Consider the following 24099-nt stretch of genomic DNA (forward strand, 5'->3'; position numbering starts at 1 on the left):
TTTGAATGTCACCCTTCGGAATTCTCTCAACCACGCTGTTCAGTTGACTGCAAAACTGCTCTTTCTCCTGCAAGTCGGCAACGTCAGTTGGCGCATAACACTGGACCATTGTAAGGTTTATAACCCGTGTTCTAATTCTGGCTACGATTATTCTTTCGTTTATCGGTTCCCATCTAATGAGGGCCGCGTAGGCCTGCGGGCTTAACAGGAAACCAACTCCTCGTTCCCGAGTAGCATGTTCTCCTCGTATGCCAGAGTAAAGCAGGACTTGCCCGGGTTGTGTCTTGTGTTCTCCAGTATTAGGCCAACGGACTTCGCTCAGTCCCAGAATTTCAAGCTTGAGGCGGCTAGCCTCTCTAGCAAGTTGTTCCAGTTTGCCTTGTTGGGCAAGGGTTAAAACATTCCAAGTTCCAATTCGTGTCCGTGTTTTCATGCTAAAAGTCAAGTGCATGCAAGTTATGAATCGGGAGCAGTAGGTTGTTAGCCTAAAGTCCCTATCCCGCGATGGGGCTGTCATCTTGGACTTAGCTGGCGGGAGCCGCATTTCATAAATTCAGCCGCTTGCTGCAAGACAGACGCTGTTTGAGCCGCCCCTGACCTGGAGAACAGACGCTCGGTTGTTGTTGCACGCCGCCCCTGACCTGGGGAACAGACGCGTGCGGCCACCTTCTCAGTCTGCATGCGACCAAAGCATCCACCGGGGTTGGGTACCCGATCTCCGCTTAGGTTACTCGCACCCCAGCCGGCACCGCGGGGAGGTAGAGATAGGGGTTGTGAATAAGAGGTGATATGACCACTATGGGGTCTCGTGTTGCACATTATCCACCGTTTACCAGCCAAAGTGAAACCTCGGATTAAACGAAATACATTGACAAACCCTCTCCTTTTGCTCTGGTATTGCATATCATTCAGGCGCATAGCTCGGTTCTTGAATACATGGATTTTATTGTTCTATTTAACCGAACGTTAGTAAACATGCCAAAAACGCCAATCTAATACCATTTTTTTGGAATTCAACCCATTAAGGTCACTCTTACTTAAGATTTAATACCTTAATAAAATATCGCGATATGATAACACATTTTTTCATATTTCAATTTCAACAATTCGAGATATTTCAATCTAATCAAAACTGTTAATTATAAATTTTCTTTTCAAATATTCTTGTACTAAAATACCTAAATTTTGTACATATTGATTGATGCTTGCACTGTTTATAACGACTTAAAATGTATATGATTATTAAAACAAAATGTTAAAGTAATTTTTTGTAAGCTGTATTCCTTTCGTAATTTTTGCATAATATTTGAAACAACTTCATAAAATACGTTGGTTTTTCTGATCAAATGTCTTTCAACAAAAAAAGAGTACATGTGGTAATATTTCACAAGAAGAAGAGTACGCCCATTTCTCGATCGAAAAAGAGTTCATGTACTCTTAAAAGAGTACGTATGGTAGCCCTTAACTAGACTAGCTCAATCCTTGTATTTAAGCATTACAATGAACGCTTCTATTTGAGAAAAGTATTCTTCAAATCTTACAGAAAATATTCTGTAATCAATTTCTTTTTCTTTTTTTCATTTTTATGGATTGTTAAAAACATATTCCTGATGTCTCCTGATGTTATAACTGTAACACGAGTGTCATACGAATTATTCAAATGTGTGTTCAGTTAACAGTGAAGATGATTCTTGTATTTATTCATTTATCGTCCCTAAAGTAAATTTCTGAACAGGATGACTTTAATTTTATCCGGAATCCTAGTAAAACGAATTGTTCAATTATTTTTGCTCCTAGATTAATGCAACTTCGTTTGATATCTTTTCGCTTATCTAACAGCATGGGTGACTCGTGCCTTCTTTTCCACGTGGAGTTATATTAAACAGGTGCCCATGTTGCAAACAGTTCTTTTTTAGAAATCAATTTGCCTGGCCTGGAGAAAAAAAAACCCGAGAATATATAAGACGCTTTCGATTTGAGGTCATTTTTAAATTTCTCAAACCCTGGGGTCTTCATTTATGCGCTAAACTCATCCATCATTTTTGCAGAATTTTTAAGCTACGTTTACATAGGTTAATTTGAACTGTTAATAATTTTTTTTTCTTCTGTGGTAATGGGTTTTGGTATGAGCCCATTTTCAAATTTTTCAAAGGAAATTTTTCGCTGAACAACCTTGTCGAAGATCGTAACTTCGTATTTTGTTATGCAAAAAAGTTATAAGCATTTGAATATGGGTATGTCTTTCGGCATTGAAAAACAATTGACATTACTTCCACTCGGCAAAATTACACTTTACAGTTAAAATACCTTAATAAATAAACCTCTGTCTAAAAAAAAAATTGACATCACTGTTGTTCAGCGGAATTGTGAATTAGCACAAAATCCATAACTAGGCTTGGTTTTTTATTTTTCAGAACATAATATTCAATTTTGCCATACAAAAATACAAGTTCATATTTACTCATGAAAACGTTACTTAAATATTCTGCAAAAATCGTGGATGAGTTTGAACCTAAAAGAAAATTCTTAGATTACAGGGTTTTAGAAATTCAAAAATGACCTGAAATCGACTCAGTCCAATAAGGTATGTACATCAGCACTTTTTGGTCCGTGATTTTGACAGATTTTCACTGATTATGCTCCTGAAATGAATGAAGGCGAATAACTTTATTCAGCAATATGTTTCCCCGATCCACAAGAAACATGTACTTACATGCAATTTTTTTTGAATTTTTTCCACGAATTACTGGAGTTTTTCTAAATTTTTCTTTTAAATTTGTATGGTGGTCCCCTTTCTAGGGGTTTAAATCTTCGTAGGAACAATTCTCGGCCTCAAAAATTTCTCCATGTCGACTTTCACGCCCGCCTGTTCAGTAATTTTCGCGTCCATTGAGGACGTACATATGTAGAGTAAGGTGGGGTAAAAGTACGAGTCGGGTAAAAGTACGTTTTGGGATAATCACAAACCGAGTACAGGAAAATTCAAAACTCTGGCGTGGATTGATAGTGATTTAGACTGCCAACAACCAACCATATTTTTTTTCGTAGAAATTGAAAATACTCCGAAAAATGAGGTAAAGTTGCTTTTTTGCTTGAATGATGTAATATTTCAAAAAACGGCAATCATGTTTGTGCAATCAAAAGTCTGGCTTTCAATGAAAGTTTTAATGTGTCTTTTTAGTTGTTTTTAATCACTATCAAATGTCGAAGAAAGAATTAAATTACTATGTCTCTGTTCTGCACAATAAACTGTGAATCATAAGAAACCTTGAAGGGGCAAAAGTACGAACTGCAAATGGGGTAAAAGTACGAAGGGTCTACTGAAATAAATCTGAACGGAAAATTTTAACTTCTTTTTTAAATGCTCTGGAAACATCAGCGCATATTTTTGTTTCTACAAGACTTACTCGCGTAACAAATTGCTCAAATACGATGAGAACTGGATTTCGAAATCCTGCTGAATATGGACAGTTAGTGAGAGCTCCAAATTCGCGCAGGTTTTTTGCCCATGTATAGGATATGTATCAGAAGCGAACAAAGAAGCTGCTGCTGTAAGCAGAGATTAATACAAAATAATTTTCGTGTTGACTTCATGCAGAATTGTGAAATTTTGATTGGTCGTACTTTTACCCCACATCATTCGAACTTTTGCCCCAGAGGTGGGGTAAGAGTACGTTTCGATAGCAGTTAGGCATTTTCACTACTGCTATCAAATGCGTCAATCGATTTATCTTCGTAATTTTGTAGAAGAGAGATAAAAGTCTAAAGAATCAAAGTTCTTGTTTTTTTTTGGAAAATTTTCTAAAAATAGAATAGCACTAAAGTCGTACTTTTACCCCACCATACTCTACATACCAAACCTTTTATATAAGACAAATGAGCACCATTTTGAAAATAAGACTTTGTAGAGTTTCAAACCAGCTGGAATTATCATCGTATTTCCATTTACCAAAAAAATTGCAAAGGGTTTTCCAAGACAATGAATTATCTAAAAATAATCAAATGAAATAAAGAGACCAACCCTGTTTGAAAGTGGGAGGAATCTTACACTTAATCAGAAGAAAATTTCTCAGCTCGATGAATCCAAAGGAAGTGGACCTGATGGTATTTCAAATTCATTTCTTAAAAAGTGCGTGGGAGCTATTGAAAAGTCACTACAATTGCTCTTCTCAGCTTCCATTCGTGATGGTTTGTTTAGCAAACTATGGAAGATCTCACACATTTTGCCGATTCACAAGAATGGTTCAAAAATGCCCGCTGAAAACTATCGAGGGGTAGCAATTCTTTCTGCTATACCAAAAATGTTCGAGAGCATAATTTACGACCAGATGTACCCATGACTAGAAAGAAAGATGGCAGATGTTCAGCATGGATTTTTAAAAAAGCGATCTACTGTGACGAATTTAGCAGAATTTTTTTTCCGCACTTCTCAATGGATGACGCAGGGTTCGCAAGTTGACGTCATATATACAGACATGTCTAAAGCTTTTGACGTTATAAATATTAAAGCTCTTCTGTCAGTGCTGCGCAAAAATGGGATGGTTACCAGGATTTGTCACGAGTTGGGCAATCCTTATACTATCGTCTCGATTTATGTTGGACTTATCCGAACCACTATCGAATATGCAAGTATTGTGTGGCAGCCATACTACAATGTTCATAAGAATAGAATCGAAAGAGTTCAAAAACGATTTCTAAGGTACGCCTTGAGAAACCTTGGCTGGCAAGAAGATATGCCAGAATATCGAGCTTTGTGTATGCTGGTTGGCTTGGAATCACTAGAAAATCGCAGAAAATCAATCGACATGTTGTTTTTAAAGGATTTGACCTGTGGAAAATATTTTTTACCGTATTTGATGTCACAGATTTCTCCTAACGAAGGACGTAGCAGTCTACCCAAGTAACCATAATCACTAAAACATAGCCCTTAATCAACACTATATTCCCATATATAACTCTGTAATAATGCTTGTTTTTCACTATATGCGTATATAATGCAGGTTTAATGCTAAAAAGGCGAAATAGCGAGCTGATTAAATGCTATCACAACATAGCCTTTAATAAGCATTACAAATGCTGAATTAGTGCACCATCAAAACGTCATTTTTCGCAAGCCGTATAAAAGCATTAACAATGCATACTTAGAACACCTTTTGTTTATTTAATTATTATTCTTTAAATAATTAAAATGAACAAAAATTTAAAAAAAATAATTATTATCTACAACATCAATCAACCTGCTGAATGAAGTATTATGCCTGCCTAATGAATTCTTCTATGAAATAAGAAGTGATTATAATTGAATTATAGATTACATTTGATGAGTCTCGAACCGAGGATCCCGCAGCAGTCTTTATCTTTCCTTGCGCCTTTACCATTTCGACCACTCTTGATGCTGATAAGGTGGGTGAAAAAAACCCGTACTTCAAGTACTGTTCGGGTCACACCACTCTTAATGCTTGATAACTTTATATAGTAGCTCTATATGTGCATATAGTGCTACCATTAGTGCTAATTTTCTTTATTGCTTCTATGCATTAATAATGCTTATGTAAAACTAAAAAGCATCATGAATGTTGATATAATGCCAACTTGCATTAGAAATGTTGATTTCCTGCTAACTTGCATTAGAAATGTTGATGTAATGCTGATTAAGGGTTTTGGCTTAATGCTTATGGTTACTTGGGTACACAGCTTACGACCGTTCCAGCTCCCTAACCGAATTCAAAACTACGTCTGCGTCTACGTTGTTTGTCTCGGTGGTCGAGTGGTTAGCGTGCTAAGACGGTAATCGCTGGTCCACTGATGACATGGGTTCGATTCCCATCTCGGTACTGGGTGTTTAATGTTAATCTTAAGTTGTCCATGTCATCTGTCCATTCAATCTGTAAAGCCTAAAATCGGCTAAGACGGTGTATGTCTTTTTAAAAACTACGCTTGCAATGAACCAATATACAGAATGATGGCGCTCTACAATGAACATGCTTACGCTATAAAACTGAATATGTCCAGAGAACAAATCAAAAATAGATTTAAGTTAGTTTGTAAACACCATTAAAGGTGAAAGGCTGAAGCCTAGGATCTATCAATAAATAAACAATAAACAACAATAAAATAATTATGTTCACGTCACTTAGAACCACTATGTAAAAAATTTCTTCAAAAAATAAAAAAAAATCACTATTTTTGGAATAAGAAATAATTTAAGGATTTTTTTGAATACATTATTTTGATTTTATTTTTGTTTCTTGTTCAAAATCTGATTTTTGGATAAAGTTCTTGGAATAACGGGGAATAGAGTTGCATTTTTCAATCTAAAATAAGATATTTCTAGCATTTTCGCAAAAAGGCGCTTTATCCCAAATACTAAATGTTTTTTAATATGGACGGAATTTTTATTCATCCCAGAATCAATGGAAATTTTTCTTTTTTTCCACCACTTATACAAGAACAACTCATGATAAATTATTTTCAAACTTTAAGGTTCTTTAAACGATTTTTATTTTACTTCAGAATCTGAAGGAAGGACATTCTTACGCTTTTAAGGAATTTATAAATCCTCACAAAATTTATAAAACTTAGTGTTGATTCGAAACTAAGTTTATTATCTCTTTTTTAGTGTCTGGAAGAACTGAAATGTGTACTTGGGAAACTCTATTTGATGGTTCGTTTACATTTTAATGTTTAGTAGTTCGCTAGCTAACTAGATACAGATGAGTAAAATTTAAAAGTTTTTCGATTGAATAGACGGTATTAGAATTTTTCGTTTCAAATCGGTCCAATAATTTTTAATTTTTCCACCAGAAGCCTTTTGAATCTAAAAATTTGATAACTGATATCGCACTTGTCGATTATTAGAACACCTGTTTCGGTTAAGGAAACACATTTATCTTTTCAAAAATTATTTCAACCCATCGATAACTGGAGCCAGCCAGATTGATCTGAATTTACAAACTGAATTTCCGTAACCAGGCTGATTAAACAGGGACATCCAAAAATAATGTCTAGTTCATTGTTTGCTTCGAAATAAGACTTCACAAACTCAGATTTTGGAAAGCAGGCAAACAAATATTTATCCGTACAAGAAACATGTTGCTATCTGAGCTAGCAAAAAATGTTCAAATAACAGCAATAAATTTTATGAAGAATTTACTCACCGTTAGTCTAACTTTCGATCCGTCTATAAAATTTTTATAGTCTTGTAATGTTCTTACTAAAAAGGACATCACTTTTCACCGATAAGGTCGATAAACAGCAATAAACTTTAGGAAAATGTTTGTTTTTAATGTTGATTGATAATAACGAAATCATTGTTTTAATAGAAATACGAGAAACTGCCTCACACTTGTGACCTTCCCATACCATTTGTTAGAGTTTATAACAAAGTAGAAACTAACGGAGCAAACTAATGAGAATAAGTTATTCAGAAAAATAACTCTTCCAATCAGTTTCAGTTAAAATTAGATAAGTTTGACCCAAATAAAGTTTAAGTCCTAACTGTGCCTTTTTTTCGAATGCATTGATTATCATGGATTGTTTTACTTGATGTCAAACTGTGAGTATTAAATTTAAAAAAAATCCTACCAAATCCATAAATCCGTCCTCGCGTGATTCTCTTACGTATGTACAGCGCTCATGTTTGTCTAGTCAGGTCTAGAGTTTTCCTCTCCACTCACGCCCTCTTCCGATGATTTCGCTTGGTTTGGTGTCCATCAGAGATAAAGGGAAACATTGCTATAAATGGTCAACGCTTATCTTTGAATGTTTATCTTCATTGCGGCAATTCAATCGCACGGATTATCAAAATTATGAAACTTGTTGTTGGGGAGCAAAAATCGAACGATTTTGAAAGGGAGGCTATTTTTGCCCTTAATATCAACAAAACGTTCAAAACGACAACCACTTCCAATCAATTTCCAAGCAACAAAGTATTAGTTTTCCACCCGAAGGCGAGGACAACAAAGTATTGGTTTAGTTTACACTAGCTGGGGCTCGCCATTTCGCTATAGTGTCTGGATATTTTCCAATTGCGGCGCACGGCTTCGGTTTGGACCAACCCCAACATCCCGACCCCGGTCGAATTTTTCAAGAGCAATCGCCATGGCCGGCCTCTGCCGGGTTTGACCATGAGAGCAGCAGCCGGCCAGCCAGAAGGGAGCACGAAATCTCCGGGTAAATAGAAATGTACATATTTGTGAACTGCTCTGAATCGAGTTTGCACACTACTGATGCCGGCCTTCCGTCCGGGTCCATGCAAATTGCAAATGCAAATGCTTTGATTGTTGCAATCGGACATTTGTATTGAACAGCAAGTGGCAGCGAGAGAGATAGAGAGCGAGGCAAAGATAGAAACAGACCAAGCCCCGATCAACCGTTCACTTGTTGGTGACAATTAATTCGCAAGAATTAAGCCCTCCATGGTGCAGTCCGGCACGTTCTAAGGACTTTTCCGAATGCCCCGGAAGAATTTCAAGGTTTTCAAAATTGATGGAATCGTTCGGGGACGTGGTGTGATGTGGTCTCTATACGTTGACCTACATATGCATATAACCAGCTCAGGTATTCTGGTTGTGATTAGAGCAGTGATAATGAGCACTCAAGGTAGGTCATTTTTTGGGTCAATTATAGCGAAAGACCGGAATTGAGTGAATCTCAACTGTTATCGTTTGCCAATTGAATGGCATAATGTTTGAATTCAGCCGGTTACGGAGAATGAGTGGGTATCGGGGTTTAACAACTGTTGTAAATTTGGGTATCTGGTTAACGGTGATAATCTTAATTAAGTATACGGAATAAGACTCAGTCGATTTGGGGGTAATTTTTGAATTTCTCAAACCCTGGAGTTTGAAAAGCTTCCTATTGGTTCAAAACTTACCCATGATTTTTTGCAGAATTTTTAAGTAACGTTTCCATGAGTAAATTTGAACTTTAAGGATTGTATGGGAAAATTGAATATTTTGTACTGAAAAATCAACATCATTTTTTTTCTTTTGTGGAACCGCAGGCTTATGGTTTTCTGCCAATTTAAAAATTTCCCCAAAGGCAATCTTCCGCTGAAAACTTTGTGAAAGACCTTAACTTTGTATCTTTTTAGCGAGGTATTGCATGACTACTTTTCATGCAATGCTTTGCGAGGCACAAGCAGTTATGTCAATTGAATTTATTGTTTTTCAACGCCAAAAGACATATCCCTGTTGAACAGCTAATAACTTTTTTGGCTAATAAGATACTAAGTTAATGTCTTTCACAAAGTTGTTCAGCGGAAAATTTCCTTTAGAGAATTTATAAAGTGCTACAAAAACCATCAGCAGGCTCGACTCCACAGAAGAACAAAACTTATGTTGATTTTTCATACAAACCTAAAAGTTTAAATTTACTCATGTAAACGTTTCCTAAAAATTCTGGGAAAAATCATGGATGAGTTTTGAATCAAAACGAAGCTTTTTAGACCCCAGGGTTTGGGAAATTAAGGAATGACCCAAAATCGACTCAGTGTGGGCTATTAAGGAAAAATTGACAAATTTGGCCTTCCCCTTCCTTGAGGTGGGTTCCATTTGTTAGTTTTGAGGGTTGCTTCTTTCCTTGAGATGGTTATTTAGGTATTCTTTACAATGGAAACATCACAAAACATACGTTATTTAGAATAAAAACTTGTTTTGGTGGTTCTATGAATATTTGGCACCCCTGGTTCTATGAATATTTGGTACCCCTCCCTCCTTCCAATAGGTCGATTCACGCACTGCCTGGCCTCACTGTTTTTGACATTTCGCGATTCCTGTTTTGATTCCTTATTTTCCAATTCTACACGCTGAGGAAGCAAAGCAAACATTTCGGTCCTCATTTAATTCTCATTCACACGTTTTTAGCAAAAGTTCTCAGTTCAATTTTGGGATAAATAAAATTAAAAAGAAAATAAGATTTTTTAAGTATCAAATAATGAGAAATCAATCATTTTGTTTGTTAATCCAGCTGAAATCCAGCTAGAATAAATGGACTTAAACTTAAAAGTTAAACCACTGACCACTGACTGGACACTCAATTTCGATTTTTGGCGCTGCTCGAAAGTTAACGGAAATGTAGATACCAGTAAAATTTTCATGCTCGAATTGCTGCCGCGCAATGTCGACAATAGGAGGCTTTTTGAGAGGAATTTTGTACTATAAGTCTCTTGTCGGTGTGATTAGTGGTTTAACTGACGTTATTTTTATTCCTCGAAAATATATCGTACAAATAATAGTGAAGCCTTTTCTTTCGGAATGTTTTCCGGAGAATTTTCCTATATTATATTCTTCTGTCCCTGGATAGTATTGTCGTATAAGTATGTGCATTTGTTTTACAGCTTCCGGTCAAAATAACACAAGAAATTTCCTGACAATCGATTCGGCACATTCGAATTCTTTAGAAGTTTCCACATTTGGACATTTGATGGGATTTTTTGTTTCAAGTTGACGCGCTTTCCCAGGATATTCAATGCAAAGTGGGTTGGTCGAGAACAAATTTGTTGAAGAAGGGTTTTGAAAACATGTTGAAACATTTTGATAAACAAACCTCCTTTTCGAAATTTTGTACGAATTTTCAATTTTCTGTTCATTTCCACAGAGATAAACATGAGAAACCAAAAAAATGCGCTAAATTTAATTCACAAAATGGAACTTGGTTTTTTGCTATCCTTAAACTGAGTTTTGAGTTAAATTTCGCCGCACCCCATTTCTCGTTCGTTAAATTTTGTAAACAGGACGTGCGAACTGTCACCACAAAAGGGAGAATACGTCATCGTGAATCGACCCATGACAAAAAAGAAAGTGGGGAGGGGGGTCCTTAAAATTTTTCTAGCATAACTGGAACACTACTCAATCAAATGGAACCAAATTTAGCGTGAGAAGGGATTTGAATACCACAAATGTTTCTATGATTTCTTGTAAACCCTTCGTTCTTCCAGAGGGAAAGTTTTAAGGGTGGAGCCCTTAAAGCCCTTTTGTGGTGTTCGTTCACATTTTATATTCCTGGAGGTCCATAAATAGAAGGCTTTTTTAGGGCCAATTTTCAACTTTTAAACTGAATGGATGCTATTGACATGTCACAAAAAATGCTTTTTAAGGAAATATTTTGTAACTTCAAGTCCACAGAAGGCTATTTGAGGGCCTATATGTAACTTTAATACTGAGTTATGCGATATATGTCACAAAAAGGCTATATGAGGAACATTTTGGAACTAAAAGTTCATGGGGTAGTAATCTCTCCCCAACAGGAAAAAAACCCTGACCCAAACCGGTGAAATTTGAAAAAAGAGAACAGGAATGAATGGTCCTAGAAGGTTTCATAAAGCTCAAATTTTATTTGTTTTTCCTAGTTGGAGTTGTCTGAAATTTTTTTTTACAATTTTTAGCCCTAAACAAACTTGGCTGCAATTGATCTTTTTATTCTTGACAGTTTAATGCCATCACAAACTTTTCAAAAAAAAAAAAAAAATGTTGGAGAAATTTAACATTTACAGGGTGACAAAAAAGTCCGGTCACACAGAAAAATCTCAATATTTCAAAGAATAAGAAGAATATCAGAATCTGACTTTCATAGCTTTATTCAGTAACTCATCAAGATACTTCACAGACGATATCTCGGAATTACACCACCTTTCTCTGATCGAACCAGCTTCAGACGTCTCGGAAAGTCGTCGCAAGCGGCGCGTCCGGTCTCGTATAATCTTTTTCAACCTTGGAGTTCTCACAGACCTTGGTCGTCCAGATCGTGTCTCCTCGGTGCCTCTGGTCTCTAGGTATCGATTTATGGACTTTCCGGTTGATTACGAGCGGTTTAAGGTGTTTGAATATGTTGGATATGTGTCCGAGTTTGTACCCTCTCACATATTCAGCGATAACAGCTGCTCTCAACTTAATTCGCGATTTCGAAGCTAATTTTTGACAGCTCGTGTGTGTGCAAGAAAATGTAAACAAACGGGTGGAAATACTTGCTTCTAATAAATCATTATTTTCTTTGATTTGGTTAGGATTTTCAGAAAATGACGGATACAGATTTGGAGTAGAAGGTTCAGAGATTATTGTGAGCTATAGGAGAAAATGTGTATGTACCGTGAAGCATCGCAAAACGACATCAAAAAAGGTCAATTTTTTACTACTCCAAAAACCATTCTGAGTATTTCACATATTTTTGAATGAAAACTCGAGCTAAATGCACATTTTCAATTGCAGTTTGTGAAAAGAGTAGTCAATTAACGTTCCTTTAAAATTTGGGAAAGACCCAACAATTGGTAAGGTAGAATTTTTTATTCGAAAAAACATAAATTTTTGCTTTTTTCTATTAGGTTTCCTTCTGCAGCTGCATACAATCAGGCGTAATAATTTTAAAGCTGGAAAGAGGATTTTTATATTTGATGGTGGATGACATGAAAAAAAATTATATCCTTGGATTACTACCCAATTCAAGTTTACTTAAATGCTTTTCAATTGCCATCGTTCAAGGGTTATAAAATGTTTTGTATTTTTATCGGACCTCATGATCTCATTTTTTTTAAGGAAAATTTTATTGAAAATTATATTTATACAACCACTAGCCGTAGAAAATTTTAAATTAAAACTTAACATTTTATACTGTCTTAGGCTGAAACTATTTAAATTTTTAAATAACGTATTTATTAAATGAAACAACTAAACCAAATACAATAGTTATAGTTTAAAGTAACAACGAGAAAATCGTTCTTTTATATAGACCAACGAGAATCGCATAAAGTTTAATATGAAGATATGATAAAAAATATTGATTATTGGCAAAAATTAAAAGTTAAGAAAATGGACGAAAAGATTGATTCACATAGGGACCGTTCAGATACCACATGGACAGAAAAATGAGATTTTTGACCCCCTCCTCCCCCTCCGTGGACATTTGGCAAACCCCTGCCTCCCTCCCCGTATGTCCACGTGGACAGATTTGAAATTGTTTTATTTAATCTAATTTGTAATAATTATTATTAATTTCAAAATTATCATATTTATAGCTTGCTTTCAACTGGCTACTAGTTGCTTAAACTTAAACTGGAAAGCTTTGCAATTTTAAGATTTTGATTAAAACATCTTAATATTTATTCACCTTTAGAAAATGTTTTGAAAGTAAGTATGTCCACGTGGACACTACCCAAACCCCTACCCCCCTCTCCGCGGATATTTTCATACCCCCTCCTCCCCCCTAAGTTGTCCAGGACTTTTTTAAAATGGAATTATCAGATAGAATTGACTCTCCTACCAGGCTAATTTATTTAAATTTACTTTAAAACAAACTCCAATTTTTCAAAGGAGTGTTTTTTTTTTCAAAATCATTTGGATTTATGAAAACTTAACTCGAAGCAATGTAAAGTTGTCTATAATTTATCGTTCACCCAGAATGTTGCTCACGCTACATCGTACTACCCCAGATGGCAGCAGCGCAGCTTCGAAAGAGCTGCCACTATGGGCAGCAAAGTTAGCCCTTTTATTTGACATATAGATGGCACCAGAGAGATGCAACGTATAGGCTACAGGCGACCCAAAAAAAAAAATTTACAGGACTTTTTTGTCACCCTGTAAATACCAAGGGGCTGAAGACCCAAATTAGTCTGGAATTGGAATATCTCGAACACGGACAACCAAATAAGCATCCTCGAATATCCGCGATGCCAGATAAATGTTTGACGTTTTGTAGATAGGAAAAAAGGTAAACAAAGAGTGTAAATTTTCGATGAACTTAAAACTCATTTTACTACGGCTTTTTTCTTCAGAGATCTCTTAAAAAGTAAGTAGAATCAACTTTTAGGCCTTCTTCCAGTGTTTTAAATATTTTATGAAAAAATATTGGTTGTAGCTACTAAACGATAAATTGAGTTTCAAAAACTGGTGTTTTTCTTGTGATTGAAAACACACCTAAGTATTTTAAAAGTTTTTGAATGATAAAGTGATATTTTCACCAAAACATTCATTCAAAAAATTGTTGGAGATATATGTAAGCTAAATTTACGAAAGTTCTGTTTTGGAAAGCATTCTAACAAGGAAAAAACCTGGTTGAAAAAACTGGAATTTTATCCTGTTTTCTGTTAACCAAAGTAACAAATTTGATGGTTTTTTTTCTGGAATCAATGGAGTTTTTGAGTTGTTTTTTGTACTGAAAGGAGATTTAAATGATTTAGATTATTTATAGATTTATTCAAGAGTGGTATTTCATTTATGAAAAATGCACTTCTGGAATGTCTGCTCTTATGTGAGAGCTGTTTGCACATTTTTCGAAAATTTTTGTAAAAAAATCGAATGTATTTCTGTCGGCGTGTCTTGCAAGTACCTTTTCATGACAAAATTTTGCTCAATAATTATTCAAAAATAACATTAGGAGCTGATTCCCTTTCAATTATGTTCCTAAAAGCTTCCCAATGTCTCTAAACGCTTGTATGGAGCACTTTGTAGCGCTAGTGTTTGGTTGATATCTCGGATTGCACATCATATGCTATGGTGTATATTTTAATGATTACTGAACTGTAACAGAAAACACCTGAAAAGTTTTAGCTTAAAATCTTTTATAAAACAATTGAAGTTGTAAAAGATTACCCGATCAGGAGATTATATCAAAATAATAACTCAAACGTATTTCACCAAGATATTTACATCTGATTCAGTTATAATTAAGTTCTCTAAATTATCGATTTTAAGTTTCTCCAATCTGAATTATATCTTATTCTGATTGACAGACTTGAATGGGGTTGAGCTCATTTTCAATGATAAAGATTTTTTTCGGATAGTCCTAAAATAAAATGATTATATCATATTTTCATATACGTGAAATTTTTTTTGAAACACGGACATCGAAGTCAACGGCCCAAACCGTGCATTAATGAGTTTCGCTCAACAAATCCATAAAATTGAATTCAATTTTTAGGTAAACAAAAATGGAGTATGGTTTTAGCATTTAATGTGGTTTATTGACATTCCACTAGAAATTTTTCTCGAAGCACTAATATCTTGATGAGTTATCATTTTGATAGGTTTTGTTCTGTCCAATATCAAACTATGCTATCTGAAAGAGATATAATCTTGAAAGGAGCATATCTAAAATTGATATAATTTATCTATGATCGCATAGATTTTTTGATATAATTCGAGATATTTTAACATCCTAAGAGTACTGAATAATAACTCATTCAGATAGAAAAATTTTGTATCAAATATCTCATCTTGATATAATTTAGTTTTTCGCTCCAGATCGGGTAGGAATCCATACGAAAAAATGCTCAAATGCTGCTTGGGTAAGCGGCTCATCACCTGTAGACATCAAAAGGCTCGAGAAATGACAAAATACGATAAAATACATGTTTGACATTGATTGAATGTTGAGTGGATCAACTTTAATTCTCTAAATATTCAGAAGTAAGCCTTTTTGACGTAGAATTACGTCTTACGGCAACACTATAGGGGGGCAAATTGAAATTCGCGAACGGACCGACCGTCACGAAAAACGCCTCTTTCAAAGACATCTTTTCCATACATCGTTTTGGGTCGGCTATGTGTTGGTACACCAATACTATTTCAGCGCAAATACGAATGAAACGGAAATCTTCCCCACGAAGTTATAAAAAGAAGTGCCTTTCACTGCCTCAAATTCCATTCGTGTTCGTGCTTTCGAGATGAAAACATCGCGTACCAAGGAAACCGGAGGAAAGGCTTCCCACAAGCAGCTGGCGACCACGGCTGCCCGAAAGTGTGCTCTAGCGGCTAGCCACCGGAGAAGTGAAGAAACCGCATCGTTTCCGGCCTGGAATCGTTGCCTTGAGTTGATCCGCAAGCTGTCTTTCCAGCGTCTGGTTAATAAGATCGACGGAGAGACGGATCTGCAATTCCAAAGCTCATGGCACTGCATGAGGACATCAATCTTTTCGTTTTCCACATCAAGCGGGGAACTATCATGCCGGCCGAAGAATATTCAGCTGGTTCGTCGAAAGAGGCTGAAAAATGTCATCGCTGCGGATGCGTGTTGTTCCGTGTCGCGATTCTAGGTGCTGCTCCTCCAGTTACTACTAAAAACGGAGCACATCGAAGCAAAAGAACATTTAACACATTCACATGCCGGGTGACCTCCATTGAGAAGGCAGTGGTGACGAAGACTTCTAAGAACAAGAAGGCTAGAGCTTCGGGATCTGCATAGGAAGAAATAATCAGTTCAGTAGTACCTAAGGGGCTGTTCACATACCACGTGGTCAACTTATGAGGAAATGGGGGGATGAAAATGTCCACGGAAAGGGGGGTATGGGTTTGGGTCTTGTCCACGTGGACATACGTGGTATCTGAGTGGCCTCAATTGGGTAGCCGTTTTTCTGTATCCAAGAAATACACTCGTCTTCGTCTCCCGAAAACGGGTGCAGTCACTGCAGATTCGACAAACGGCAAATTTGAATCCATCCAAGGAAGCGTTGATTTTGGTACAACGAAGAATCAGAAAACCCAGGGAAAGCAACAAAAAAACTCGCAGCGTTCCACAGGAAAAAAGTTCATAAAAAGGCGGCAAAAGCCCCATCAGCAGCTCATTTTGTGATTGAGTTCTGTACCACGCGGTCGCAATCCAGCGACCGACCCAAAAATGAATGAGGGTCCAGATTTAATTTCAGACTACTTGCCTGGTCTCTGCTCGACCTACGTACACTTTGAATCGTACTAGACGGTTTTTACACAATTCTAATTCCTTTTCCATTTGTAAAAACAATTATTCTTAACGCGATGCGAAAAGCTGTTAAGAGTTATTGTTTTTACAAATGAAAAAAACTCGAAAGTTGGGTGAAATTTTATTAGCATTGCAATGCAAAACCACACGTTCACAGCCAAGCCCAAATCAGCTGGCTTTCGTGAGAGGCCGAAGTCGTATTTTTCACTTTTTCGTTGGAAAAGTGCTACATTTAAAAAAAAAAACTGGTATTATTTCTGTATTTATTTATTTGATCATGGTGTTCCTCAAAATCTACAGTTTATGCTAGTTTACATTTTGGTTTCAATGACATGCATTTGACCGTGCTAAGGCAAATCAAATTTAACAGTGGATATTTCAATCCGTCAAAGCAAGCGTTGATTTTGGTAGAACGAGGGAGAATCAGAAAAACCCGGAGGAAGCAATAAAACATAAACTCGTAGAGTCCGCGGGGTAAAAAGTTGATAAAAAGGCGGCAATAGCTCCGTCAGCAGCTTATTCTATGAGTGCGTTCCAAACCATGCGGTCGAAATTAGGCGACAGTGGTCTTATGATGATCTAAAAGAGATTTCTCAGGATTAATTTTAGACTGCCCGCTTGACCTGCTTCATGCACTATGATGCAAAATTAAACGCCTATGCACTTCAAACGTATTAAACGATTTTTACGCTGAACAAACAGTTTCGTTTTTATCCTTCCATCGACTGTTGGTGAAAGGCAGAGTTAGACTGATAATCACTTTGATATCTTGCAAAACATACTAGAATGTACGGCACCCTCGTTAACAATAACTGTCGTGTTCATCTATAAATTTTACACGAATTTACAATACAGACTAATCCATTTCTAAACCCCAGTTCAGTTTTCGATTTAATATAGAACAAAACAGAATATTGTAATTCTACGTAAACATTGCGGTCGTGTCGCGTACACCACCTCTTCTACTTTTTTTCCACAAACACTGTAGGATACTGTTGGATTGCTACAGAAAAATTAAGTTATTCAAATCATTTCCTTTCCTATTGAGTAGATTGTTATCAATTGCGCCGGCATTTAAAGTTGCACTATTATGCAATTGCGATTCAACAATTATTCAGCCGTTTGGTCAAGTGGTTTGCCGGCAAAAACCGGCGTTCACACCTTCGAGAGACGTCTCTATTTGCTGCAACAGCACCGGCAACGCCAACGAAAAGGCCCATAAGGTAAACATTCACTAGCGTTGATGCAAAAACCCCGACGTCCCTACACACTGCTCCGAGGGAAGATGGATAGAATTGTTCCCGGTTTTAACTAAAAATAAAAAGCCGCAAAAACCCAATGCCATGGTGAAAAACACGCAAATACTCTGGAGCAACAAACAGACACACACTCGCACATACAGAGACCGGAGCGGGAACCAAATTATTGAGATAGGTTAGAAACGAAAACACGGCCTCGGCCTCGATTACACTGAGACTGTGGGCGGCGGCCAAGAGCGGCTGGCGGTGACAAAAATCGGTATTCGTACACATCGTCTCCTCTTCACAGCCGCCGTCAAGAATGGCCAACTATGCAGCCAGACGACGGACGGTTTTCAGAACCATGCCGCTGAGTGAGTGAGCGAGAGCGAGTTATAGGTGTTCGAGGGAGACGGGAGATTAGTGGACCTTTCTTTTCGTTCCCGCTTGCGGTGCTGTGCAGGCGCTGTGATTGGCCAAGGGTGTTCCTGTACCTACCCGAACAAACTGCTCGTTCTGCCGACGACGACGTCCACCAGATGTGCCGGTGCCGATTGTATGCGAGACGACGACGATGTCTCATGTGTGTGCACACACACTAAATGTGCGGGACCACATCGAACTGCGCCGTGTATTTATTTATGGCTGGCTAGATGGATTTTCTGACGAGACGATTTTGTTCTTGTTCCGATTGATCAACGCGGTATTGTTTACGTGATTAGAACCATTGGAGACGGCCCCATATCACACATCCATTGAGCCTCGGGCTGAGCGACACAAACACCTTCACAACACACATCTCCACTATCGATAAATCGACACTGATTAGCTTAAACACTTGAACCAATAATATGAGAATGTAGGTAGAGTGTCCTTGGCTTTTATTTTTATTTTTTATAGCCTATCAGATATTTGGATTTCTGGTTTATTAAGCACTTACTACGAATAGTAGGATGAACGAATCAAACGATAGATTATTCATCAAGGATAGCGCCCAGAAGTTGAGAGTTTACACAATCAAAACAAATTCGACTTTTTGCACAAATTTTACACATGCTTTACGCCACGATTATTACTCCACGGATAACACAGCAGAATCGTTCGATCAGTACCTGTGTCGAGTTCAGTACCTTCGATTGATCAGCTTTCAGAATGTACACTCGATGTAGAACTTTATCAATTGCTTAGCCCCGTATGTACAAACAATTGCACCGACAACTATCACACAACACACAATGAACGTCACGATTTTCTACGTAGCCGTCTACTGCAGCTTGCAGCTATATTAAAGAGAAGGCAGCTCAACAACAACAAAAAATATCACCCAATATGCAGCTTATGTCACCTTCCATCCACCGTGGCCCGAATTCCTCATAATGGGACACACCAACAAGTTTCGCGAAATTTCCGTATCATGTACAATGACTATCCACTAGTTCGCAACCTGTCCGCAAACGCAATAATATCAAAACTATAGGCACCCGCGACGTTGATTTAACGCACTAGATTCCCGGTTGTGTGGCAAACGATTTCGGGAACAAAAGGAACCCCAAAGATCACTCCGAAAAAAAAAAAACACTTCTTTCACCCTTAATTTGATTGACCGATTCCCATGTACTCTATAGACGGAAAAGCGAAACACGAAGCAAAACAATCGCCATTTAGAGGTCGCCAGCTATCAGGGCCATTCGCGAGCAGAGCTGAGTTGGTGTATCGGGGCGAGATGGACCAAAAATGGTGCCCAGCTGTCAAACGGGGAATGACAACAGCGAAAATGCATGCGAGAGTGGAGAAAAAACACACTTCAACCCTGGTGCGGCGAGAATTCAAAATAGTGAAAGGGAGCGGCTAACTTCTCTCCGTTTTCAATGTGAGCAAAACATTCAATGAAGAATTTTGAAGTCGTCTATCTTATTAATGGAATTGTCTTTGAATGAGATTTATTTGAACTGATAAATAGCAGAAATATTTTAACATGTTCGGTAAGTTCAAACATTTTGGAATAAGCCCTTTTCAAAACGAGTATAGTACGGGTAAGGGAGCCAAACAAAACCTGTTTTCATCGTTGCGCAAATATCAGAAGATTTTTGCCGTAACGCCCTCTGTACAGTTGCCAGATTTTGAAATGAACAGTTTTGTTACCCAGCCTCATCTTAATTATGTTTATTCTTTGTCCATGTGTAATACAAAATTTTCCACATAAGCAATGTGATAAATAGAGTTTAGTTTTCAAAGTTAGTAAAAAACTTTTTCATTTCAATTGCTTGACATAAAAATGACGAAATAGACAAGATGTTCACACAGAAAATTTTCTTTCCATTTTCAATTCGTGTAAGAACTTGACAACAAACCCAGAGATGCAAAAATAAGAGTTTTGGAATCGAAAGCTTATCTAGTCAAAGTAATCAAACTTCATCTTTCAACTGAATTTGATGTAACTGATTGACTTAAAAAACATTGTTTTATGAAGTTTGTATTGTTATTTTTCGATATTTATAAAGAATACATCTGGCAACATAAATTCGGAATGGTTGCCAGATTGAAAGTATTTCGCACCCGCACGTTTTGTAGCACTCACGAATCACCCCTCTTTGTTCATAAACGCACTAGCGACATCTGTTGTAAATTGTAGGTGTTTCGTTGAGAATAAATTTGAAGAAGACGTTGGAATTCACATAAGCACGTGGTTCGTTTTGCCCCTCAATATATGCATTGAATATTTAACTGAAGAGTGGGTGCGAAAAGTATGTGAAATCTAGATTGAAGAAAATTAAAACATAATCCCTGACACAATGACGGGGACAAAAATGACAAAAATGATAAAAATGACAAAAATGACAAAAATGACAAAAATGACAAAAATGACAAAAATGACAAAAATGATAAAAATGGTAAAAATAACAAAAATGACAAAAATGACAAAAATGACAAAATTGACAAATTGTCAAAAATGACAAAAATGACCAAAATGACAAAAATGACAAAAATGACAAAAATGACAAAAATGACAAAAATGACAAAAATTACAAAAATGACAAAAATGACAAAAATGACAAAAATGACAAAAATGACAAAAATGACAAAAATGACAAAAATGACAAAAATGACAAAAATGACAAAAATGACAAAAATGACAAAAATGACAAAAATGACAAAAAGGACAAAAATGACAAAAATGACAAAAATGACAAAAATGACAAAAATGACAAAAATGACAAAAATGACAAAAATGACAAAAATTACAAAAATGACAAAAATGACAAAAATGACAAAAATGACAAAAATGACAAAAATGACAAAAATGACAAAAATGACAAAAATGACAAAAATGACAAAAATGACAAAAATGACAAAAATGACAAAAATGACAAAAATGACAAAAATGACAAAAATGACAAAAATGACAAAAATGACAAAAATGACAAAAATGACAAAAATGACAAAAATGACAAAAATGACAAAAATGACAAAAATGACAAAAATGACAAAAATGACAAAAATGACAAAAATGACAAAAATGACAAAAGTGACAAAAATGACAAAAATGACAAAAATGACAAAAATGACAAAAATGACAAAAATGACAAAAATGACAAAAATGACAAAAATGACAAAAATGACAAAAATTACAAAAATGACAGAAATGACAAAAATGACAAAAATGACAAAAATGACAAAAATGACAAAAATGACAAAAAAGACAAAAATGACAAAAATGACAAAAATTACAAAAATTACAAAAATTACAAAAATAACAAAAATGACAAAAATGACAAAATTGACAAAATGTCAAAAATGACAAAAATGACCAAAATGACAAAAATGACAAGAATGACAAAAATGACAAAACTGACAAAAATGACAAAAATGACAAAAATGACAAAAATGACAAAAATGACAAAAATGACAAAAATGACAAAAATGACAAAAATGACAAAAAGGACAAAAATGACAAAAATTACAAAAATGACAAAAATGACAAAAATGACAAAAATGACAAAAATGACAAAAATGACAAAAATGACAAAAATGACAAAAATGACAAAAATGACAAAAATGACAAAAATGACAAAAATGACAAAAATGACAAAAATGACAAAAATGACAAAAATGACAAAAATGACAAAAATGACAAAAATGACAAAAATGACAAAAATGATAAAAATGGTAAAAATAACAAAATTGACAAATTGTCAAAAATGACAAAAATGACCAAAATGACAAAAATGACAAAAATGACAAAAATGACAAAAATGACAAAAATGACAAAAATGACAAAAATGACAAAAATGACAAAAATGACAAAAATGACAAAAATGACAAAAATGACAAAAATGACAAAAATGACAAAAATGACAAAAATGACAAAAATGACAAAAAGGACAAAAATGACAAAAATGACAAAAATGACAAAAATGACAAAAATGACAAAAATGACAAAAATGACAAAAATGACAAAAATGACAAAAATGACAAAAATGACAAAAATGACAAAAATGACAAAAATGACAAAAATGACAAAAATGACAAAAATGACAAAAATGACAAAAATGACAAAAATGACAAAAATGACAAAAATGACAAAAATGACAAAAATGACAAAAATGACAAAAATGACAAAAATGAAAAAAATGACAAAAATGACAAAAATGACAAAAATGACAAAAATGACAAAAATGACAAAAATGACAAAAATGACAAAAATGACAAAAATGACAAAAATGACAAAAATGACAAAAATGACAAAAATGACAAAAATGACAAAAATGACAAAAATGACAAAAATGACAAAAATGACAAAAATGACAAAAATGACAAAAATGACAAAAATGACAAAAATGACAAAAATGACAAAAATGACAAAAATGACAAAAATGACAAAAATGACAAAAATGACAAAAATGACAAAAATGACAAAAATGACAAAAATGACAAAAATGACAAAAATGACAAAAATGACAAAAAATGACAAAAATGACAAAAATGACAAAAATGACAAAAATGACAAAAATGACAAAAATGACAAAAATGACAAAAATGACAAAAATGACAAAAATGACAAAAATGACAAAAATGACAAAAATGACAAAAATGACAAAAATGACAAAAATGACAAAAATGACAAAAATGACAAAAATGACAAAAATAACAAAAATGACAAAAATGACAAAAATGACAAAAATGACAAAAGTGACATAAATGACAAAAATGACAAAAATGACAAAAATGACAAAAATGACAAAAATGACAAAAATGACAAAAATGACAAAAATGACAAAAATGACAAAAATGACAAAAATGACAAAAATGACAAAAATGACAAAAATGACAAAAATGACAAAAATGACAAAAATGACAAAAATGACAAAAATGACAGAAATGACAGAAATGACAAAAATGACAAAAATTACAAAAATGACAGAAATGACAAAAATGACAAAAATGACAAAAATACAAAAATTACAAAAATTACAAAAATTACAAAAATTACAAAAATTACAAAAATTACAAAAATTACAAAAATTACAAAAATTACAAAAATGACAAAAATTACAAAAATTACAAAAATTACAAAAATTACAAAAATTACAAAAATTACAAAAATTACAAAAATTACAAAAATTACAAAAATTACAAAAATTACAAAAATTACAAAAATGACAAAAATTGCAAAATTTACAAAAATTACAAAAATTACATAAACTATAAAAATGACAAATATTACAAAAATTACAAAAATTTCAAAAATTACAAAAACTATAAGAATGACAAATATTTCAAAAATTACAAAAATTACCAAAATTACAAAAATTACAAATATTACAAAAACTACAAAAATAACAAAAATTACAAAAATTACAAAAATTACAAAAATTACAAAAATTACAAAAATTACAAAAATTACAAAAATTACAAAAATTACAAAAATTACAAAAATTACAAAAATTACAAAAATTACAAAAATTACAAAAATTACAAAAATTACAAAAATTACAAAAATTTCAAAAATTACAAAAATTACAACAATTACAAAAATTACAAAAATTTCAAAAATTACAAAAATTTCAAAAATTTCAAAAATTTCAAAAATTACAAAAATTACAAAAATTACAAAAATTACAAAAATTACAAAAATTACAAAAATTACAAAAATTACAAAAATTACAAAAATTAC

General features: G+C 34.6%; 1 protein-coding gene across 1 annotated transcript in view; it reads right to left on the minus strand.

Annotated features, from left to right (window-relative positions):
* Nucleotides 1-19657, minus strand: part of LOC129752212 (uncharacterized) — an 81116-nt gene extending 61459 nt beyond the window's left edge. The window contains exon 1 of the mRNA XM_055748000.1: nt 18423-19657. The gene's annotated coding sequence lies outside the window, so the exon portion shown is untranslated. The remainder of the gene's footprint in view (nt 1-18422) is intronic.
* Between the last annotated feature and the right edge of the window lie 4442 nt (nt 19658-24099).

Source organism: Uranotaenia lowii, chromosome 3 (assembly GCF_029784155.1).
Source record: "Uranotaenia lowii strain MFRU-FL chromosome 3, ASM2978415v1, whole genome shotgun sequence".
In the NCBI taxonomy this organism is placed as follows: Eukaryota; Metazoa; Arthropoda; class Insecta; order Diptera; family Culicidae; genus Uranotaenia; species Uranotaenia lowii.